Raw genomic sequence first — 21,366 nt, 5'->3', positions numbered from 1 at the left:
CGTTCTCTTCACTTCACTGATGGGACATCATCAGGGGATTTATTACAGAAAATTCAAACACAAACACACACCACTGGGTAAAGCTGCCCAGGGATGCTCGCCGGATTCTCTGCAGCATGAGCCTGGATGGTCTGACCTCCCCTCTTGCTCTGTGACTCACAAAAAACCAGGAATAAAGAGGCTTTGCAAAGTGGGACAAGATCTTCAGAAGAATAACGGTTTTCTTTTGAACATGTATGAAGCACAACGTATTGTTACTTCTCAGAGAGATTCAAGAACACAAACTCGCTGCTCCCCACACTGACACTTCAATGTGTTTATTGTCAGCGAGGCAGCTCTGCAGAAATGAGCCACCTCTGTCACTCCGGATTTCGCTTGCTTATAAAAAAAAGGCTGGAAGTTTTTTCTATTACTGCCATCCAGCCCTTCTTCTCCAATTCCAAGCTTTGCTCTCCCTCGCTCCAACATCAATGCTTGCACCTCTATGAAACAGCAGCTCCTGAATAAGGAGAGACCTTATAGATAGATAGATAGACAGATACACAGATAGATAAATAGATATGTAAGGGAGACCCTATAGAGGCCTTCCAGTATGTGAAGGGGGCCTATAAGAAAGCAGGAGAGGGACTTATACAAGGGCATGTAGTGATAGGATGAGGGGTAACAGTTCACACTCACATCCAGAGTGTGCACCCTAACTGCACTGTCACCCAAAAAAAGGACACTTGAGCTAGAACAAACTTAAACAGAAGGTGCAAAGTGATTTGTGTGCCTATTTTGCTCCTCTAGCTGCCGGCTCAGTACTATCTGCTTTCTAATCCATCCAAGGAAGCATCCCTTGGAGCTTTTCTTGTTGTTTTTTGTTTGTTTTTAATATAACATTTACACACCTCAGTCCTAGCTTTTTATTATAGTTCCTACGTTGCTACCACGAAGAAATATTTCCATTCCTACATCTACCAACGTGGCGTAGGGGTGGCAGATGGACAATCTGCTCTGCTCACCCAGGTTACAGGAAGCTGCCGACGGGGTACCCAGGTAAGGGAAAGGATGCCAGTAAGAATTCCGGGGGTAGAAGCATCCCTCAGGGCTGGAGGAGAGGGGGCTAAAGCCGAAATTCCACACCAGAAACACCAGAGAAATTCACCTCTTGGCACTGCCTAAGCCTCATGCCGGGCTGAGGGGAGCCAGGTCACGTCCCCCCCAGAGTCCTGGCGTGTCTGACCCCAGCCTAAGGAACGTCACACCACACATGAAAAATTAAGAAAAACATTTCCAACTGATACGGCATTTATACTGACAGAGGCTTTTATAACCAATGTCAATTTTTCTAGGAAATATACACGTAAGAAGTTGTGACACATGAAAATCTCAGAAACCCGCTTGTTATTGCTAAGAGTTTGCAGCTTTTGTCTACTTCACAAGAATAATCAAGTTTTCTTTTTTTTTTTTTTTTTTTTTTTTTGGCGTGCTGAAAACTTATTTATCTTGTTGTAAGCCTGAGCGGGGCTTTCTAAGGATTATCTAGATATGAAGAGTACATAAATAAAGCCAGCCTACACATCTGTATGCGTCGGGAGCCAGGCATGTTTGTGCTCGGAGCTGCAGGACTGGCAGCTCATCAAGGGATGGAAATGCCCCTTCAGGTCCACGCTCACTTGGCCGTGGCAACTTGGCTCGGCAGCTCCTGCCAGAGAGCTCTTCATTCACAAGCTTTGTGAGTGCAGGGTTAGGGGGTATTTTAAGGCAGCATGACGACCTCGGAGAAGACAACTGGGATGATTTGACTGGAAGAGAAACGAGGGGCTGAGCTGCATTAACAATGGGAAATTGCACAGCGACGCAGCTCGCAGTAACGGGTGATGCTCACGTCCCACGGCAACTGGGGATGATGTGTGCACGTAGAAAGGGTATAAATACACAGACCTGAGCTGAAAACCAAGAACTTACCTAAAAACCATTTTACTGTCTTCAGTCCTCCCGTACCTGCACTGCTTCTCACAACCACCTTGAAGGTATCTGCTTTTATCTCCAAGGCACTTGTTGGTTCCCACCAAGGACACATGAAGAACCCCCTAAGGAGGATCAGCAGCAGCAAGTTAGGCCCCTCTCTCTGACACAAAGCTGTGGGGCATTTCCAGAAAACACCCCAAACCATGTGAAAACATACTCCACTGATTGCACCCAACCTTCCCCTGGAAAAGAGAAGCACTTGAGGAGCCACAGGCCCAGCTCTGCCCCTGAAAGATGTCCTGACCTTGCGGTGATGGAAGCGCATCCCCTCCACCGAACAGACCTAAAACTTTGTCTCAAAAAGTCTGGTGTTGTTCTGAGGTTGGTTTGATCTCGTCCTTCAGGCGCCCTGAAGGTAAATTCAACCTGCTTGATTCTGTCTTTACAACACAATTATCAGCCCATTCTAATGAAATTCACCCCAAGCAGAGCGCCAGCGTGAAGCTTCTTGTCCACAGCCAGGTTGCTCAGTTTTGTGCAGGGGCCGTGAATGAATTCAGCCTTTTCCTCACTTCACAGGTCAATTCAAGCTCTTTCAGATATGGATGTGAAATCCTTTTGCGAACATCAGTAAACATTTGCCTGCTCAATTAGACAGCTCCGTGGTCATCCCCTTGCTCACAGGGGGGCAAAGATTCCTGCAGCAACTAACAAATAGCTCACCTTGTTTTTTCCATGCCTCCTGGCTGTCAACAGCCTGAAGCCTCCCAGGCCAAGCTACAACCCAGAATTACGGGGAGAGGACTGGTTTTTCTCCATGTCCTGGCTCTTGACAGCTGCCCACATCTTACCGTGACCAATCGCTTTAGTCTCTGGTGAGGTTTCCTCTCCTTTTCAGGGGTCCCAAATAAACAAAGCTGTGATCAGCTAATAGTTTGAAAACTTATACCCCAGATTGTTAACTTCGCTTGAGATGGAGATTTTGAGGAAACTGGCTCTGGTCTGTGTTTGGAGATGTACCTGAACTTGCCCCTTGCCGTCCTGCGGTGCCTGAAAAATGCCAAGCGTTGGTTCTGAGCTGGAGGGAAATTAATTACCAAGTAATTTACACTGCGTGGCCTCCCTGCCACAGCACGGGCTGCTCGGGAGGTGCTCCCAGCAGCAGACGGGGTGTCCCTGCAGTGGACAACCCTTCCCTGCCGCCTTGGCCCATCTCCACCTGTGGCCTCGCTGGAAGCAGTGAGGTTGGAGGAGACGACACCAGCGAGACAAAGCCGGCACCGCTGTGAAACAACAGCCCCAAAATCTCCCTGCAGCCCTTGTGCTGGGGAACAATGTAGGCTTCAATCAGCGTGGCAGGCAGCCACAGCTCTATTTCGCTCGGTGCATCTCCATACAGCCCATTTCACTTGGACAGCATGGAGAGATAAGCAATTAGAGCCCTAATCAATAACATCCCCAGCCCTCCCTGCTTCAAGCTACTTAATTGGCATCCCAGAGTCAAGGGGAAGGTGAAACTAGGTCTTTGAAAGCAAATGGAGGAAGGATCCCCGGGTGCTGGGTTTAACAAAGTACAAACAAATCCCAGAGCAGGATGTTCTGCTTCAAACCCAAGTTTGGTTCAATACCAGCAGGCGGGGAGTGACAGCGGGGGCTGCAGGCTCGGTGCTTCTGGTCAGGAGAAACACTTCCGACCCCAAGCCAGCCAAGTGGGCTACATCTGAAGCACCTCCCTTCCATGGATCACCACACTGACAATTTCGTAGCGTTCTCTGGGGATGCTCCAAGCTCTTCTGCCTAAACAGCATCTCCTGTCACCGGGCAGCGACCTTGGCCTTGTAAAAGCAGGGAGCGTGTCTGTCGGGGGGGATGCAGCTGGCGGCCGCCACCGGACGCATCTGCCCGCCCGGTCTGAGCTCCATCATCAGCCTCCTCCAGGTGCTGCTCATCCTCTGACATCTGAGCACCCACAGACCCCATGTCATCACTGCAGAAAGGTTGTGTCATACCCACTGCAGCGTGGGCCTGGGGGAGCAGCACACAGGCTCCTTCCCTCACCTGCAGTTAGCAATAGCTGGGATTGGGAAGGGGTCCAGGCAGGACTGAGCCCACACCCGCTCACTCACCATCCCCAGAGCCTCCTTCCTTTCCCCAGTTGCTGTCACCAGAGGAGACAACCAGGCGATTCCTATGCCAAGGCACCTCTCCCCCATCCAAATGCTCCTCAGGCCCTCCCAGCCCCAGACAGTCATCCAGACTCTTGACCTAAATTTTCTAAAATATTCTGTATACAAACCAGAAAACAAGCGTGGAAGATTTTGTCTTCGAGGCCATTTACTAAACCTTAACAGTCCATAAACAACTAATTTAAGAGGAGCTATCCTGCCTTGAAACCACCACCTGGAGAGTTCATGCTCTTTCTAGTAGCAGCAGCGGGATGGAGATGCCACATTCCCGGGTGATCTCTCACTTTGCCATTTCCCTTTACTTTAACTGTCCCACCACAGAGTAACTGTCCCACCACGGAGTAACTGTCCCACCACGGAGTGCCGACATTAAGCAACACCCCATTATCCCTCCCTGCTCCCTGAGGATGCTGGAACCGCGGCTCAGACGGCGCCGAGCGGGAACGGGTCAGGGTGGCAGCGCTGTGAGCACCTACAGACTTTGCTTAGCTTGTCACTGTAGACTCTACCTGGGAGATAAATAGGCAGAAATCAGAGGCAGATAGGAAAAAATATCTTAATATATCAAGTTGCTAGAGGGATGCAGCTTCTGAGGGCCTGTGAGACAGAATGTCAGCGGCAGCCCCTGGGTGAACACTCAGCTCTCGCACGGCACAGAACCTGCGTGGGCTCAGCTCAGCTGGAGGAGGCACCTCAGCCCCGGGTCTGACGAGAGTTATTCTCACTCGAGCTGCTGGATCCGACGGCAGCACGAGGAGTTTTGCTGCCACTGAACACAGAGGGTGAGAAACCCCTGGGACCCGGGAAGCGGGAGCCACGCGATGGGTGCTGCTGGAGGAGGGGTTTCCTCCAGCGAGGCTGCAAGCACTGCCTGACGCAATTAATGGGTCATTTAAACAGAATATGGGAGGCAAGACAAGATAAATCCATGCTCTGTTACACTCACAAAGCGAGGCTTTGGCAGAGAGAACAAAATTTTCCAAACTCTTCCCACTCTCCTAAGAAACAAACCAGCTAAACGGGTACCACACCACCCGCCCGTCTCCATCCCTCCTCCCTCCTGCAACACTTAATGTTTCAAGAGGCTACAAGCACTGCCTGACGCAATTAATGGGTCATTTAAACAGAATATGGGAGGCAAGACAAGATAAATCCATGCTCTGTTACACTCACAAAGCGAGGCATTGGCAGAGAGAACAAAATTTTCCAAACTCTTCCCACTCTCCTAAGAAACAAACCAGCTAAACGGGTACCACACCACCCGCCCGTCTCCAGCCCTCCTCCCTCCTGCAACACTTAACATTTCAACAGGAGAAATTATTTATCCTTGAGCTTATTGGACAAGCTGGCATGATTTATTTAAACATTTGCCAATAAACACCAGAATGGGAGGCTGTTTTTCCAGCACTCCCACGGTGGAGTACTAGAGGAAACAATATCAGGGCTGTGATGGTTACTGAGGGACTGCTCCTGCCAATTACACCGAGTTACAAATTTCAGATATGGGATGTAAAATAATTAATTTCATAAGGTCCAAGAAGAATTGCTTGCTCTGTATGTAGAACCTTCTTCCTCCGTCTCTTTATGCCAACACAATGTATAATGACTGGAGTTTAAAAAAATGCTATGCAGACTCCACATAACAGTATTTCATCACTTTCCCTGTTTGCCACAAGCTTAATAACAAAGAGAGGTCAGTAGGGTCGTAAAAACCAGGTGGCTGTTCCCTTCCTGCCCACATCCCAGCGGCAGGAATAGGACACTGTTCGGAAGAGCACTGCCTGAAAACAAGGGGCATTTAGCAAAAGCTTTTGGAAACCTGTCACAGAAGCTTTAGCTTAATGAAAATAAAAATCAAATTAAAGATCCGCAAGCTCTTCCTTGGGATTTTTCAACTGATGAGATTTAATTAAAAGCAAGCAAGCAAAAAAAAGCACGTAGCATCATATGGACTAGAAGAATAAGCCAGAAACTGAATTGCAGTCAGGTCAGTGTGCAGGGACTGGAGAGAAAAGGGAAAATAAAACAAACAAAAGAGGTAGAGACAGCATCATCTGGGCCTCTTCCAGACTGGTGGAAAAGCATCTTTTGTGTGTTCCACCCAACACAGGTTGCTGGTATCTGGCATGTCTAAGGAAGAAAGGTGGATCTCCAAAGCCCCAAGGAGACAGGAGCAGTGTGACTCCCCCCACATCACTGGAAGCGCATTATCTGCAGGGATCTATATGTGCTGTGAAAGTGACTCCTACAGAGACACATAAAACAACCCCCAGAACCCCATTTGAGTACTTTCAGCCCTCAATAAAGACCTGAAACGCGTAGACGAAGGATCAGATTACATTTTGGATCCAAACTAGGTCGCATTTGCTTCTAAAGCCAAAAATAAGCTCTTATTCCAAACCCACAGGATAAACAGGAGCCTTTCCATCATCATGGAGCATTCTTCAGTTTGATGTTCCTTTCAGAGCACAGACCCTCTCATGCATAAATGCCATGGCAGGATAAGGATTCAGGAGTGGCGGGTTAATGTAATAATGTTTTGCAAAATGAGAAAAATAATCAAATAAACCCTCAAATGGAAATGCTGGCATTCATTCCCAACAGTGCAGTGTCAAAAAAGGAGATTATAATTACCTCTAAGCCTCACAACAGCGAATGCACTTTCCCGGGGGAGTTTTACCTCCATAAATTAAAAATATCCCAATTTACAAGTATTGGCTCTATTAATCCCTGTAGAACTACTGCCACAATCCTGCAAATTGTAAAGCCCTATAATCCCACGCCCGGACCTCGCAGCGCTCGCGTGTGGTCTTTCCAGCTGATTAGAAGCAAGAGCTCTGTATTCAAGTGCAATTCTCCCACTTGAAGCCCAGGCAGGGAACGATAAGCAGGAATGACAGACGACTGCAGACACTTTCCAGCTGATTAGAAGCAAGAGCTCTGTATTCAAGTGCAATTCTCCCACTTGAAGCCCAGGCGGGGGAAGGATAAGCAGGAATGACAGACGACTGCAGATCCCACGTGAGCCTCAACCCGAGGATCTCAAAGCCTATTTCAGCTATTACAGAAAACAAGATAACAAGCCCCTTGCAGCAGACGCCCAAAAAACCTGCCTGAACATGAAAGGAGGGACCTGATTTCCCACGGAGGGGTCCTGGGTCTCAGCTCAGACGCCAGTTTTGCTCCTTGGTGAGACACAATGACACGGTGACAACACGTATCAGTGCTATTTTGGGTTGCTTCATTTACTCTGGGATGGAAGCAGCAGGACCTGACGGGATCCCTCCTCTTGTTGCTGGGCCAGGGAACGTCGTGGCTGCCTTGGTCCATTGCACCACCACAGAGTGGGAGAAGGGGAAGGCTGAAAGAGGAGAGCAGGGAAGAACCACAAGTTTTTGGGCTAAAAAAATCGCTCTGAGGCAGCTACAGGAAGATGCTCCAGGTGGAAGGAGCCATGGAGCAGAAGGGTCTCCCGCAACAGGGGAAAAGCAGAAAAGCAGTGTTAGAGAGACAGCGTGGAGAGGAGAGCACAGCACAGGCTTCATTATTGGCATTGATTTTACATGGAAAGTATTTAGCTGTGATTGCAGCAGGTGTCGGAACAAACCCCTTCAATTAGATCAGGGCCTTGAGAGACTCTACAGAGAGGATGATAAAATCAAGAGAGCCGGCTCATGCCAGACCCGTTTGAGTCTGGCTCTGCTGGGCCTCAAGCTCTGACACATCTCAGCTCATCCGACTCGTGTTGTGTTTTATTCAAGGACAATGTACTTGTTTCCATCGCTTTTTCTCCTCCGCCGCAGAATTTCTAACACTTAGAAAATAACCAGCTGTAGCAAAACTTCTATTTCCTCAGCTTTCCTCCTTATTACTGCTTCTTTCTTTTTTAAGTCTTCAGGCATTTGAGAAATAAAAATACCGCCTTTTCCACACAGCTCGGTGTCCTACACCCACCAACAAGCTAAAATAACCATTTTCTTATATTAAAACAAAAGTTTAATCAAATAGCGTTTTTCTAGACTCCTGCTCACACTCCACAGTATGAAATTAATTCCAGGGAGAGTCTTGCTGAACTCCAAGACCTGACAAACTTCTCATTCTGTAATAATTTTTCAGAGGAAGGGAAAAACAAAATACATAAAGCAGACAAATGGAAATATCACTAATCCCATCATGGCCGCGGAGGAAAGGGTAATAAAGAGAAATATGACAGAGTGGAATTTTTCTGCAATGACTCTGCTCCAGTTCTTTATCTCGGGAGCGTTCCAGACCGGTGCCTCACCTGGGGGAAGGCAGAGACAGCTCAGCCCGGGCAGTGACAGCTCTGCCGCCGACTCGCAGAAGCTTTTACCTCCCGTTCTGCTTTGCACTTCAGAGGAAGAACAAGGCAAAGTGGGGAGAGATGGTAGGAGCTGCCAGTGCCACTCTGCATACACGCAGATTTGCTGATCTCTTTGATTATAGGAAAGGTTTTGTTAATATAGGATGATAATTGTCAACTTGAATGGCAACGAAAAGCTTGACTAGCAGTGAAAGCCACCACAGTGAGTACCAGTGCCTGCCTGGCAGCACGGATCTGCTGTGGGACACTCTCATGCCATTTAGAGAGCACAGTAGAACTGGACTGAAACATATCCTTAACTTAAGCAAAATGCTGAAATGCTTTGATAAATTGAGGTTCTGCAGAAAGAATATAATCTATCCTTTCTTAACACAGACTCATTAAAACATTATCGATTCAGCTACAACCATGAACCACCAATAAATCAGTCCTGCAGTTGTGCTGTGTCCATCTCTCCGGTGGGGAGACTGCATTCCCTCGCTGAGGGTGAGGCTGGCAGATGAACTGAGCTGCAAATAAATGACACACCCCGCCATCACCCCAAAAAAACCCCACAGGGTAGTTTTACAGGAGTCCCAACACTGTCAGCAAACTTTCTGTATCCACCAGTTTTAGTTCTTCTCTCTGCAGCCCTCTCCTTCCCCTCTGTCACCCAAGCATTGCCTACACGATCAACCAGAGCTTTATCTAAGTGTCTGGTATCTTTCTTTGAGGGAGGATTAAAAGGATCCCCCAACGAAAAGCCATTTTTAATTTCATGTATTTGTTTTAAGTCTTGCTTGTTTAAGAATCTGTCTCATTGGTTAAAAACCAAATGTTTCACCTGTTGCAAAGGAGAAAAAGTAGTAACGCTTGCTCCAGAAAGTAGCTAAAAATCTCCCTCGAGTTCAAATGATTTATTCTCTCTGTGGTCCCTCAGACTCCTCTTCTATTAAAAAATGGGTGAAGTTTAGCCCTCTGAAAATTAATTGCTGACAACTTTCTCCTGTGATGTATATCTCCAGAGGTTTTGTTGGCAACTGATAGTTCCTGCTCTGCACATCTGTACTAAATACTGTCTGCTGGCCATAAATCCTGCCTGCTCCCTTGAGCCACGCGCGCCTCCCGTCCCATATATATTCGGCTCGGGGCTGGGAGCCAGCTGGAGAGGCTGGGGAGAGGGGAATTAACCAGGCAGGCAGCCATCCCCCCGCCAGCCACGGCAACCCAGTGCCTCGTCCTGCCTCCAGCTAACGAGGAAGGCAAAGCAGAGAGACAGCAAGGGCTTATTGATGATTTGGGATGACCGCCAGTGAGCCCAAACAATAAAATCACTTCAATTACCGCTTCACGCACGCAGGTTAAACCTCCTCCAGCTCTCCCCGTCACTTCACTTCTTCCCCCCACCTCCCCTTCGTGTCCACAGGTAAAAGGAAAAGCTATTTTTGATGCAAAGGGAGGGGGAGGAAAAAATCAGCAACGCCACCACCAAGCAAAACCTCTTAAATTCCAAGCTCCGAAAGCTCAAAACTCCTTTTGTTCTTTTGAATGGGACAGGAAAAGAAGTAATGCATGAAAAATGGGACAAGGATTCAGTATTTATATCCACAAAGCCAAGGCAAAGGAGCAGCCACCTGATAATGGCTTTCCTGCCACCGGCCTAGGAGACCTCAAAGGGAAGGATAAAAGCAGGGCACGATCCAACCCGCTCAGCTCATGTAGAGGAAGAATCTTGCACCTCCCATCCGAGATGTGATATTTGGCACGCACAATCCTTGTTGGCTCGATGAGAATCTCATGAGCTTGAAAGAAACCTGGGGTCTAAAGATCTTTGGCATCTGGGAGTGGGAACAGCATCCATCACACGTATAGATTTTTTTAGCCAGCCCACAACCATCGCCTCAATTTTCTTCCCTGTTACCAGTCGATACCTCAGCAAGTAAGGAGCAACCAGCGAGGTGCACATCAGCACGCCGGGGGCTGCTCCAGACTGTCATTTTTGACATGGCGAGTCCGAGTTGTTAGTTTTCATCTTCTTGTCCCACCTCTGGGAGAGCTGGCAGCTCCAGTCACCCATTCTGGAGAGGAAGCACGGCTCTCACTGAACTGCTGGAAACTCAGCCCTGACCTACTCACCCACTGGGCTGTAATTCCTCCTCAATGGCTCGGAACCCCAAACGTGATGCAGCCGGGAGCCAAGGCTCAGGGAAGCATCACCTCGTCCTGCGGATGCAAACCAGAAGTTTTCATCGCTGAGTTTATTTTAAGGATAATATTTTGCTCTCAAGTAGAGTCTTTCTTCCAGAAAGCAGACGCAATGAGGACATGAAACAGCAGGGAAGACGACTTGTTTCGGCGTATAAACAGGAATAATAATATTAAAATGAGTAATGGAAAATTTAAGCAGAATATTAGGGGAAATATCGACCGTGGAGCATCACGGAGCTCTGCCAGTCTCTCATCCGGATAACACTCCTCAACGTGGCAAAAGCATCAGTCCTGTCCTGCTCTGAAGAGTCAGGATTGACCAAAAGCCAGCAGTTTTGGTCAATCCAACAGCCACGGCCAACTCACCGCAGCTCCACGCTCGGGTCAGCCCGTAACATCCCTGTTGGCAGGGCCGAGGGGACAGAGGGGCTCCGAGTCTCATTTTCCTCTTCCCTCTCCCTGGAGAATTAGTGTCCCTGTTTCGTAAGCTCTTTGCTTTCTTACCTGCAAACTCTGCAGTGTTTTCCAGCAATAGTTGCCCCAGGAATATAAAACAGACACGTTTGTGCAGAAAGAATGACAAGGATTAAGTTTTGTTTTATGTTTCCTTCCTCTCAGGTAATCTTGATGCCAAGAAGAGATGCAGATACATAAGGAGAGGAATATGACTCCACTATAAAACAACAATAGGTAGAATCAAGCCATTTTAGAGGCAATAGCAATTTTACAAAGAAAAAAACAACTTAAAATATAAATAGTTATAGCAGGAGCACACACCAAGGAAGCATATGGTACAGTCTATTTTACTAATTAGTTTTCAGAACCAGTTGTGGAAATTAGAGGTGATAAACAGCGTTTCTCTTTTAGGATCTAAAAATGTTTGAAAAACTATAACGGAGTTGAGTAATTGCAGGAGAATATTCATGAAGAGATCCAGAGTCACCGACTATTTCAGTACAGTATACTTTTTAGTTCTTTAAGAAGTGAGTAGCAATATCCTGCTTTCCTTCACGTACGAAGGATTATAATTCATCTCGTCCTGATTTGAAACTAGCAGTTTTAGTGGTTTTTTAAAAAACATTTATTATGTTGGTGAGGTTCTCTGATGTACACTCTCACACTGGACGGGCATGAGCCTGGGAGGTCCAGAGGCATCCTGTCACCCCCAGACACACATCCCATTCCTAACTGTCTCTCTGGGCTCACACAGCACATTCCATCAGCTCTCTGATCAGCCCACAAAGCATTAATCAATCTTCAGCTCCCGTTTTGTAAAGCAGATAAAACAAAACGTTGCTATTCCCATTTATATCCAGAATCACAGATGGTCTGTGACTTCGCAGCGGAGCCAACAACTGAACCAGGGCTCCCAACCATCCATTATTCAGGGGGGGTAAGAGACGGGCAGTGTCGGAGCTTTTGCCCCCAAATTCACCGCTGTGCCTGGCACATTAACTTTGCCAAGGCAAGAGGAAGCAGAATCGTTCACAACTATTCCTTTCCAGCCCAAACGCACACAGATCTTCATGGTTTTAGCGCTCACCAATAGAAATGCCTGCAGCCTTTCAAAAAAATTATCAAAACAGCACTTTCAGGGCAAAAATCTGCTGTTTTGAATAGAAAGAATTTATTTCCTTTTGTATTGGAATAGGCAGCATAAAAAGAGCTGTTTTGACATTAACAAAGGCAGGCATTTAGAGTAACTCAGAAACAAAGAATGGGTTTCCTTCCTGGTGGATCATGAAATACTGCAGGGAAAACAGGACTGCCACGAGGAGAAAAGCTGAATGTGAAGAACTTTGTGAAAACGGTCCCCACGTCCACCCTGCAGCTCCAGCTTCAAGCCATCTCCAGCCCCTTCTGGCTCCAACCCCCCCCAGCTCCTCAGCTCAGAGCCCAGCAGCCTCCCTGCTCCGGGCACCGGAGGGGAATGGCCTTGGATCCCCAGGAAACCAGGTGCTTCAGGCAATTTATTGCATTTCAAAGAGAAGAAACGGTACCAAAAAAAAAAAAAAAAAAAAAAGTAAAAATCAATGATTCTAACTTGAAAAACGGTCACAAGTCATAAATCCCATCTTGCAGCACAGCAACTGGGCTCAGCCTGCACTCCCTCTCCCTCCCTCCCTCCCTTGATTTCAAACGTATTTTAAAGAGAACGGAGTAAAGCAGGCTGGTGTCAGCGGGCAGCACCCTGCCTTCCCTGGACCACCGTCACCTCCCCGGGCAGGGGGTCTGCCCCAGGGCCAGGGGGGTGGCAGCACGGGATGCTCTGCCCAGCTGAGCCACAGAATGGGCTTCCCCCCTCTACCCACCGTGGCTGCAGCTCTCAAACGATTTTATTCCCCTCTACCCTGTTCAGAGATGCTCGTTCCCTGCAGCAACATCCCCTAGACCAAGAGGAACATCTGCCAAAATATTTCAACAGCCCTTCCAACAAGCATTCATGAGCCACCCTGGCACAAACGCACACCTGGACCCATTTCTGGGAAACCGTTCCTTTTAAAACCCAGCAGGACAGAACAGCTGCATTTTATAGGATTTAAGCTTTATTGGTAGCAGTGGATTTATTTAATTGCAGTGTGGCAATGGCACCGTTATGTTTCTCAGCCCACTCTAATAAAAGGCCAGAAAGCTGCCTGAGTGTCACTGGGCAAATTCCCCAGCCTGTAGCAGAGCTGGTGACTTTATACACGTCCCCTCCTTTATTAACTACCTACAATAAGTACAAGTTTAAACCCAGCAGCTTCTCTCCCTGCGCACCCCGCGGGATGCTGTGGTGCAGGTTCAGGAGAAAGGCACAGCTCGTTCATGGCCACCCAGCACCGAGGCACCTGAGAGGACCCCAGGAGGATGCCACCTCTCCCGTTAAAAAGAGAAGAAAAAGTTAAAACATTCCAACTATGGACCAAGACTGATAAAGTGCCAGATGGAAGCAGGGGATCGAAGGGGCTGCACTGCAGAGAGCTGTTTCCAGTGAGCACAACAGCAGGAGAAGTTACTCAGCACCTTTAGTCTGGGTAAGGAGGGACTTGTAGCTTCACTGAAAGCCTGGTGGCCCTCCTGATGGAGATACCCAGGGAACACCACCGTGGGGTCACAGCAGCTCAGCTTCATTCTTTCAAATGCCCCTTGGAAACCCCCCTGGTCTCATGGACAACAGCACATCCCTCTGCACCTCCCCATGGACTCCAGCCTGGGCACCTACTGGTGTTCCCGTTGCCTTCAGACCTACAGCAAACCCTGGTCCATCACAAGGCAGCTCTTCCAGCCTCTCTCACCCCTCCATCACCTGGTGGCAAGAGCCCAAACCAGCCTCTTGCCCCATCCATGGAGAGGACAGCAGGTCTATTTATAGAATAACTGATTGCATCTGTCTTCGTACCCGCCCTTCCCCATTACATCATGTCTAGGGCTTGATTTCAATCACACACCTATTTTCACACACAGCCCTAGCTATTTTTAGGGCGAAGTAAGTAAATGGCTCATAAATAGCTTCTTGATTCATACCAGTTTATATTGCTATTACATGCCCTACTTCTCTCCTCAGAAACTTTTGTACCTCCCTGGTGTCAACATGTCACATCCCAGTTTGCCCTTAAGTGTTTTATAACAAGGGAAGTCGAGTTCAAGCAGAAGGGATATTGAAGAACCAGGTTTCTGCAAATTGCCTCAGCAAACAGCCTAACATGCACTTAGACATGCATATTAGGGGTGCTGTGTGACAACTTAATTTCACACTGGTCATGATTAGACCTGGTAGGAAAATTGATTTCTCTCACTCCATTGCCCACGTTCCAGTGCAGAAGAGAACACCAAAACTTTTCACAAAAGTAAATTTTTAGAGAGAGATTAATTTCAATTGACACAGCTTTTTTTTTCTTTTTTCTTTTCTTTCTTTCTCTCCAGCTAATCAAAAGCACCCTCCTAATCAAAACAGTTTGTAAACAGGGGAGTGAAAATATAACTGCTGTCCTCTCTCCACGCTTCCCACCTGGATGGATTTACGACACTGCTCAGCCCAGGAGGGGATGTTCTGCTCAATAAAGGGGTGTGCAGTCACCTCCTGTGGGGTTATGAACCCAGAGCAGCGTGAAACGAGGGCGGGGAAAGGCAGGAGGAGTGTAATTACTGCTGGGCAGCCCTCACTAATATTAATCAAAATCACAAATAAATACAAAGTCGTTAGGAGGGCTGGGGGGAGCCAGCACACAAGGGACAGGCTCGCACTGCGCAGCTTCAATTCCTAGTTACCCTGAATTTCATTTTATGAAATTTCATGAATTATATTTAATTTCACCCGTTGGGCTCCAGTTTCCCACCCGGGGAACTGGGACAACCTCCCTTCCCTACTGATGTCCCAGACACAGGGCACCCAGGGACGGCTCTGCTGCCCCAGCCTGGGCCGTGTTTCTCCCCCTCAAATCACGCACCGAAGCTGAGCATCTCCCATAACGTCCACCCCAAACACCCCAAACACCCCCCTGCCACACCAAGTGTCCAACCCCAGCAGCCAGAGTTCAGGATCACGTTGCTTATTTAAAGAAATCCAGCCTGACCCCCCAAAAGAGGCTGAGATGAGATCAGCCCCCCCTAACCCTGAGGCCTTCGGGGCACTTTAAAAGCTTTAAACACTGAAAAACACAGTAAAAAGCAGCCAAGCCAGGAAAAGAAACTTATTAATAATGATGACAGTAATAAACCTGCAGCACGGTTTTGCTGCTCTGAGCCACACGTTTGTTTTGAGTTAATCTTATTTGCTTTCTGAGGGTTTTTCAGGTATTCAATAAACAGAACATGAAAGCAGTGACAGGTTCACTGTTCAGGTAGGTTTCCCCTACCAGCGGGGAAATCCTGCTCTGTCAGCACGATGCTCAAACAGCTCCACCGCAGGAATAACAATATTCTGGGCAAACTCTCCTGTTTCCACCTCTCGGGGTGCCCTACACCCCACGGCTACCAGAGGGGGGTCCCTGGGGGCCACCCCAGCTCGGGGGGCTTTGGGACGGGCTGAGCTCTCCCCACACACAAGGCTCTGCTGGAGCAGGATCCAAGGGTGGTGCTGGTCCCCCCCACGCTCTGACAAGCCCCAGAACCCCCCCTCTGCTGCTCCACGGCCTCACACCACTCACACCCTTGCACAAGTCGTGTTTAACGTGTGACACCACACAACGGAGGAAAAAAACCCAAACAGGGCCACAAAGTCCCCAGCAACACTTTTGGGACTGCATGAAGTAGAGAGACAACTGCTATAATGTCTAATCTGAGCTCCCTGTCCCAGAAAAAGGTTATCAACAACTTCCCAGGTGACAACTTTATTTGTGTATTTATTCATAAATATAGAGAGCTCTCCTAGAGAGGTGGCAAGTGACATTTTATTTGGCATCCTTCTTAAACTGAGAAGGATTGCTCTATAGTTTGCAACTTACTGTAGATGTTTGCTTGTCAGTGAAGGCTACAAACCTATTTTAATTAAAAGTGGAGCCAGGGACTGACAGCTGAACTGAGCTGCTTTAAAAAGAAGTGCTGAGAAGAGCCTGGAATGGGTTTTAAGTTTCTATAATAGCCCCATGTTTTATATCAAAGGGAAATAGGAACATCCTTCAATTGCATTTTACACAGTTACCAAAGGACAATGGGCTGAAAGGCAGAAGGTTTAGAATAACTCCACTTTGTATTAACTCTCCTTCAGGATGTTTGCTTTATCGGCGAGATGCCTAAGGCTCCTTACACTCATGTCATGTCTTCCAGAAGCACAAATCCCCTTCCTCCCCCCCCAGCTTTCAGAACCACCGTGCAGGGAGGGGGAGAAGAAAATTGTTTTGATTTAATATACTTGAACTCAATTTGGCATTTGGAGGAACAGCTGCTCTTTTCAGCGGACAAGGAGCTGAAAATGAAGCCCTGGGCTTCCCTGCACAGCATCCTAAGAGGAGGAGGAGGGATGTCATCCAGTGCCCTCTCTGCTGCAGGACCCACTGACCACCAGCAAGGCCAGCATCCCAGCAGCAGAACCCGGGTTCTGGACCACAGCATCGGTTTGGCCACAGCTGCTTCTACAAAAGCATCCTGCAACAGCTCCCCAAGTACCATCTAATTGAAACATAAAAACACACTTCAGATTTTTTTTTTATAGCATATACAAATATTGCCTCTCCTACTGGAACATTTGAACGTTCAGAAGGAGAGTGTGGATCAATAATTCTTCTATTAGATAATTGAAACATGCCTCTTGATTTACGCTAATGCACTTGTTAAGCAATAAGCAATCAGGCTGCGGGCAGGTCTGCGTGGCTGGAGCCGGGAGGAGATTAATGGGCTGGGAGAAGGTGTGGGGCAGAGCAGTCCTGTCCCCACAGGTGGCTTCACCTCCCCAGACCTGGAGCCTCCATCAGGCATCCTCAGGGACATGAGCCACCCACCAAGCACTGGGAGAGCTCTTGGTTTTAAAGGCTCTTTCTCTCCACTTAAATGCATGTCTTTAAATGTGTTCCAGTGACAAGAGAAACCCCATTGGCAGCCCTTGTGCCGATGTCCCCTCCTGTGGCCATGCCAAGGGGCAGGTCCTGCATCCAGCAGGGACACCTTGGCTCTACAGTCCCACAACTCTTGCCCGACAGCTCCAGATCCTCTCCCAAAGCCCAGAGCAGGAAGACAAACCTGATGTGGGAAGGACAGCCTCGGGAAGACACGTTACTGACACAAACCGCCTCTGCTGCCAAGCCCCAGCACTAAGCCAAACAATTTGGTCATCAAAGATAAATACTTTGACATTGATTTGAGGTAAATTAGGCTGCGAATGCCAGGTTCACTAAGTCTCCGTGCTACTGCATGTGTCTCCAACGTGGGATCGGAGGGACACTGCAGCACCAACACTGCTCCAGGCGGAGCAGCTTTGCCCCAGCTTAGCTCTTGTTCAAGGGAGGGCTCTTGGTGCAGGTCCCATTGACCAATAAATACATCATTCCTGGCTCCAACTCTATAGAAAAGTTCAGTTCGATTGTATTTTCTTGAAACTGAAAGCCTAATCAATTCATGCAAAGTCAGCCAGCCTTCAGCCCCGTCTGTTCCAGCACCATTAATTCCCATCAGATGGGAAGCAGCAGGATCTGTCTTGCGCTCATTAGTGCATTGCTCAGCTCCTCAAGGAGGAAACACCCCACGTGCCATTTGGGTTGGAATTGCCTGATAAGTCCTATCCAGTTCCTCAGGGGAAGTCACAAACGTAGGACTGTTTTGCTCTCCAGAAGAGGTGGTTGGACTCCTGACCATCACCCTGACTGCCCCATTTGCCCACAACAGGAAACACAAACCTGCCAGAAAGGTTCACCGCGGCAGAGCTGGCGGGATGAGTCACTTGCAGTGAGCGAGGGACCTTCAAAGGCTGTGCCCAAAGGTGCTGCCAAGCGCAGATGCATAAACAAGGTTGCTAAGACCAGCTCCAAAGAGCCACTTGAACCGTGTGGTTTCACCCCGGCCTTCCCTTTCCCTTGTTTATGCGGCAGCTCGCGTGTAATCAGGTTGGATAATGGAGTAAATCCCTTCAATCACACTTGTTAGAGCAGAGGAGCAGTGCCCATCACACCTAACGAAGGAGGTAATGAGCAGCTGGGGGAGAACGGGAGGACAATGACATTATTTTCCTGCCCTGTGACTAATGATGTGCTAACATGCTCAAGCATTGAGATGAAGCTGCCAAGCAGCCACGGGAAGGGTAATTAATCCCTTGCTTATTAAAGCCTGTGGCATCCTAAAGAAACCCTGAGAGCATTCCGTGAGCAGCACCGGGGCGTGAGCTGTGCCCCCAGCCCCTCATAGCACTTACCCCACAGAGAAGGCATCCAAGGGTCTAACTTGTGAGAAGTGGTCTTTTAATAAAAGGACCTTGGGCTTGAGACGTGGCAGAGATGTCAAGTAACACCAGCTCAGGGTCCGTCCATTCTACCTGGGAAAAAAAGTTAAAAAAAGCATCCTTCAGGTTATTTGGCCCCAATAAGTTTAAAGGCTTTTCAGTACTTTGTATTTTCCTCCCCCCCTTTTCTTTCTAAAAGAGGAAAGGAAGAGGATCCATCTTTCCTCTTTCAGCTCAGCTCTGCCAGATCTCCAGTGCTCCCTTCTCACACCAGCACGGGAGGAACCAGGCCATTGCACCAGCTTAGATAGCATTCAGCTGCTGCCAAAGCCCAGCTGGACACATTTATTTCAGTCTAGTTCAACCGATTTAGAATATTCTTAAGCCTAATTGTGCAAAAAAAACTCCAAAAAAAGAGAAATACTGCTTGTGCTTCAGTGACCAGCTACTGTGAGCAGGCAGGGCCAGGGGATCTCTGCACATTATCTGCTTCACAGCAACTGCAAGTAAACACATCAACCTTTTCTCCAGAGTAGATCAAAAACCAGAACAAATCAGACCGATCCAGAAGGCAGAAGACGATCAAAGGAAGCCAAGGGGCTGTGCTGTCCTGGGCTTGGAAGCAGCCCATGTGCCACAGGTTCCAGCTGCCCCGGGGCAGGTCCTTGGCTCATTAAAATGCCCCTCCAGTGAGTGATTAACACCTTCCTGCCCCACCTTCCCCACTGGGATGTCAGTGGTTTTCCTCTGGGGCTTTAAACGTGGGGTTCAGCCCTGGTGATGGCTCAGGGGAGCTTCCTCTTGCCCATCCTCCAGACACTCCACGTGGACTCAAAGTCTCTGAATCTCCAGGACAGTCTCTTGTGGAGCTTGAAAGGAGAGAGACTGCACTTCAGCTGCTCAGAGCCTGCAGAAGGTTAAAGGAACTCCTGTAACATCTCACCTGAAGGGCTCCTGTGGAGCTTTCCAAGGATGCAGAACAGCTGGAAATGGAGAACGTGCTGCCATTGCCCTGATCCCCCATCTCTGTGCCCCAGAGAGAACCAGAGAAGCTGCAGGAATGGCTTTGTGCCAGGCACAGGGCTCCGGGGCCTGATCTGCCCTCCCATAGCACCAGCCTGGAGGAGTTTACAGGAACACCCCCAGGCATCCACCTCGCAGACCAAATTTAGTCTCGATGTTTTTTCTGGACATCCCACGCCAGGCATCCACCTCGCAGACCAAATTTAGTTTTTTCTGGACATCCCACATGTGTCCCTTCCCCTCTGCTCTGCTGGATCGGCTTCCGAAGTGATGCTTACAGGAGCTCTTCATGAAATGAACAAGGGGTTTCAGAGCATAACACGAAATTGCTTTTATCTGCTGCACACCATGATAAATCAGGCAGCTGCGCCGCTGCCTCCCTGGGCAAATCCACCTCCAGAAAGTCTCTGCTAAGTTTCCTAATGCATGGGGAAAGGCTGCTGGGAGGGAGACGAGCCAGGGGCCAGGAAGAGCTGCCTGATTTCAAACATGATCCAGAGCAACTGTTCTCAGCTTGTTTGCTAATCTCTTGTGACCGATCGTTGAACCAAATCTCGCTTCCTGGACAGAGAAGCAAGAAATAGAGAAGGAGAAAAAAAAAAAAAAAAAAGAAAAGGGCAACACTTCACCAATAAATAGGACATCAATTAAACAAGAGAGCATTCACCTGCACAAACAGCTCAAGGAAGAGCCATTGATTCTTCCGCCTGACAGTCTGGGCTCGGTTTGCCTGGTTTGCTGTGATCCCCAGGGAGATAAAGTGTCTGAAATCCTCAGCAAGAAAAGGACAGGTTTCCCGATGTGGTCACGGTGTGTCTCCTTTTAATTACTTATTTATTTTTTTTTGAAATTTCGATAAAGAGAAAACAACTGTCACCGTGGCTTGAAAATGTATTTGATGTGAAAAATCTAAGGGCTGAGTAGAGCAGAGAGCAGCCCAGATCCCAGCCTCCATCCCCACCTCATCCCGTCCGCCTGAGGGACGGGCACAGACCACCCCGAAATTCAGCAGCTCCCCAGGATTTCAAAGCACTCGGTGCTTGCGAGGAGCAGAACTCCCCTCAGAGCGACTGAAAAAGAGAGAGAAATTGGGACTTTCTTAGAAGGAGGTGGCTTGCCAAGGTCACACGGGGGGTCCCTGCAGCCCCAGCCCCATCTCGTGGCACATCCCGAGCTCCGGGGGCTGCAGAGCCGCTGGCTTTGCCGAGGGCACTGCCCAGAGACCGGTGCTGCCGGTGCCCAGCAGGTCCCTGCTCCAGAGCCCCCTCTCCCACCTGCTCCAGCGAAGCACAAATCCATCCATCTTTCAGCCCAGGCTTTCAGGGCTTTTGGAGGAGAGAGTGACACGGTTTAAATGAAGAGTAAGTGCCTGGCTGCAGACGGACCCTTGCTGGAACCGGCTGTAGTGACTGATGCCAGGCTCTGATCCGAGCTCTGGTGTGACCTTCATTCGGGACCATAAAGCACTTTGGGGCAGGACTGTCCCTCTCTCCACGTCTACAGCAACAATCCCAGCACGTGTCATCTCATTCCCAGCGTGTGATTACATGAATAGTGGATTGACAGACAGATGCACAGTTAGTAGGCACGGATTTAAATTGTATTCCTGGGCTAGTTCCAAAACACAGGTGGTGATTTCTGGACACGGGATACATTATCCGCAGAAAAGCAAAAATTACAGTGATCAAGACGAAGGGAGCATTATCATCCTTCCATCATTCCCCCTCTGAAAAAACTCAACAGGTCAGCTGCTTCTAAGCCCGCCCTGATCAATCACTGCAAATGCTAAAAGCATTTAGAAGACGTCCTCCTTTGAGCCATTTGTC

The sequence above is a fragment of the Calidris pugnax genome, unplaced genomic scaffold (genome assembly GCF_001431845.1).
Source record: "Calidris pugnax isolate Ruff unplaced genomic scaffold, ASM143184v1 scaffold113, whole genome shotgun sequence".
Lineage (NCBI taxonomy): Eukaryota > Metazoa > Chordata > Aves > Charadriiformes > Scolopacidae > Calidris > Calidris pugnax.
This window is presented reverse-complemented; position numbering follows the sequence as displayed.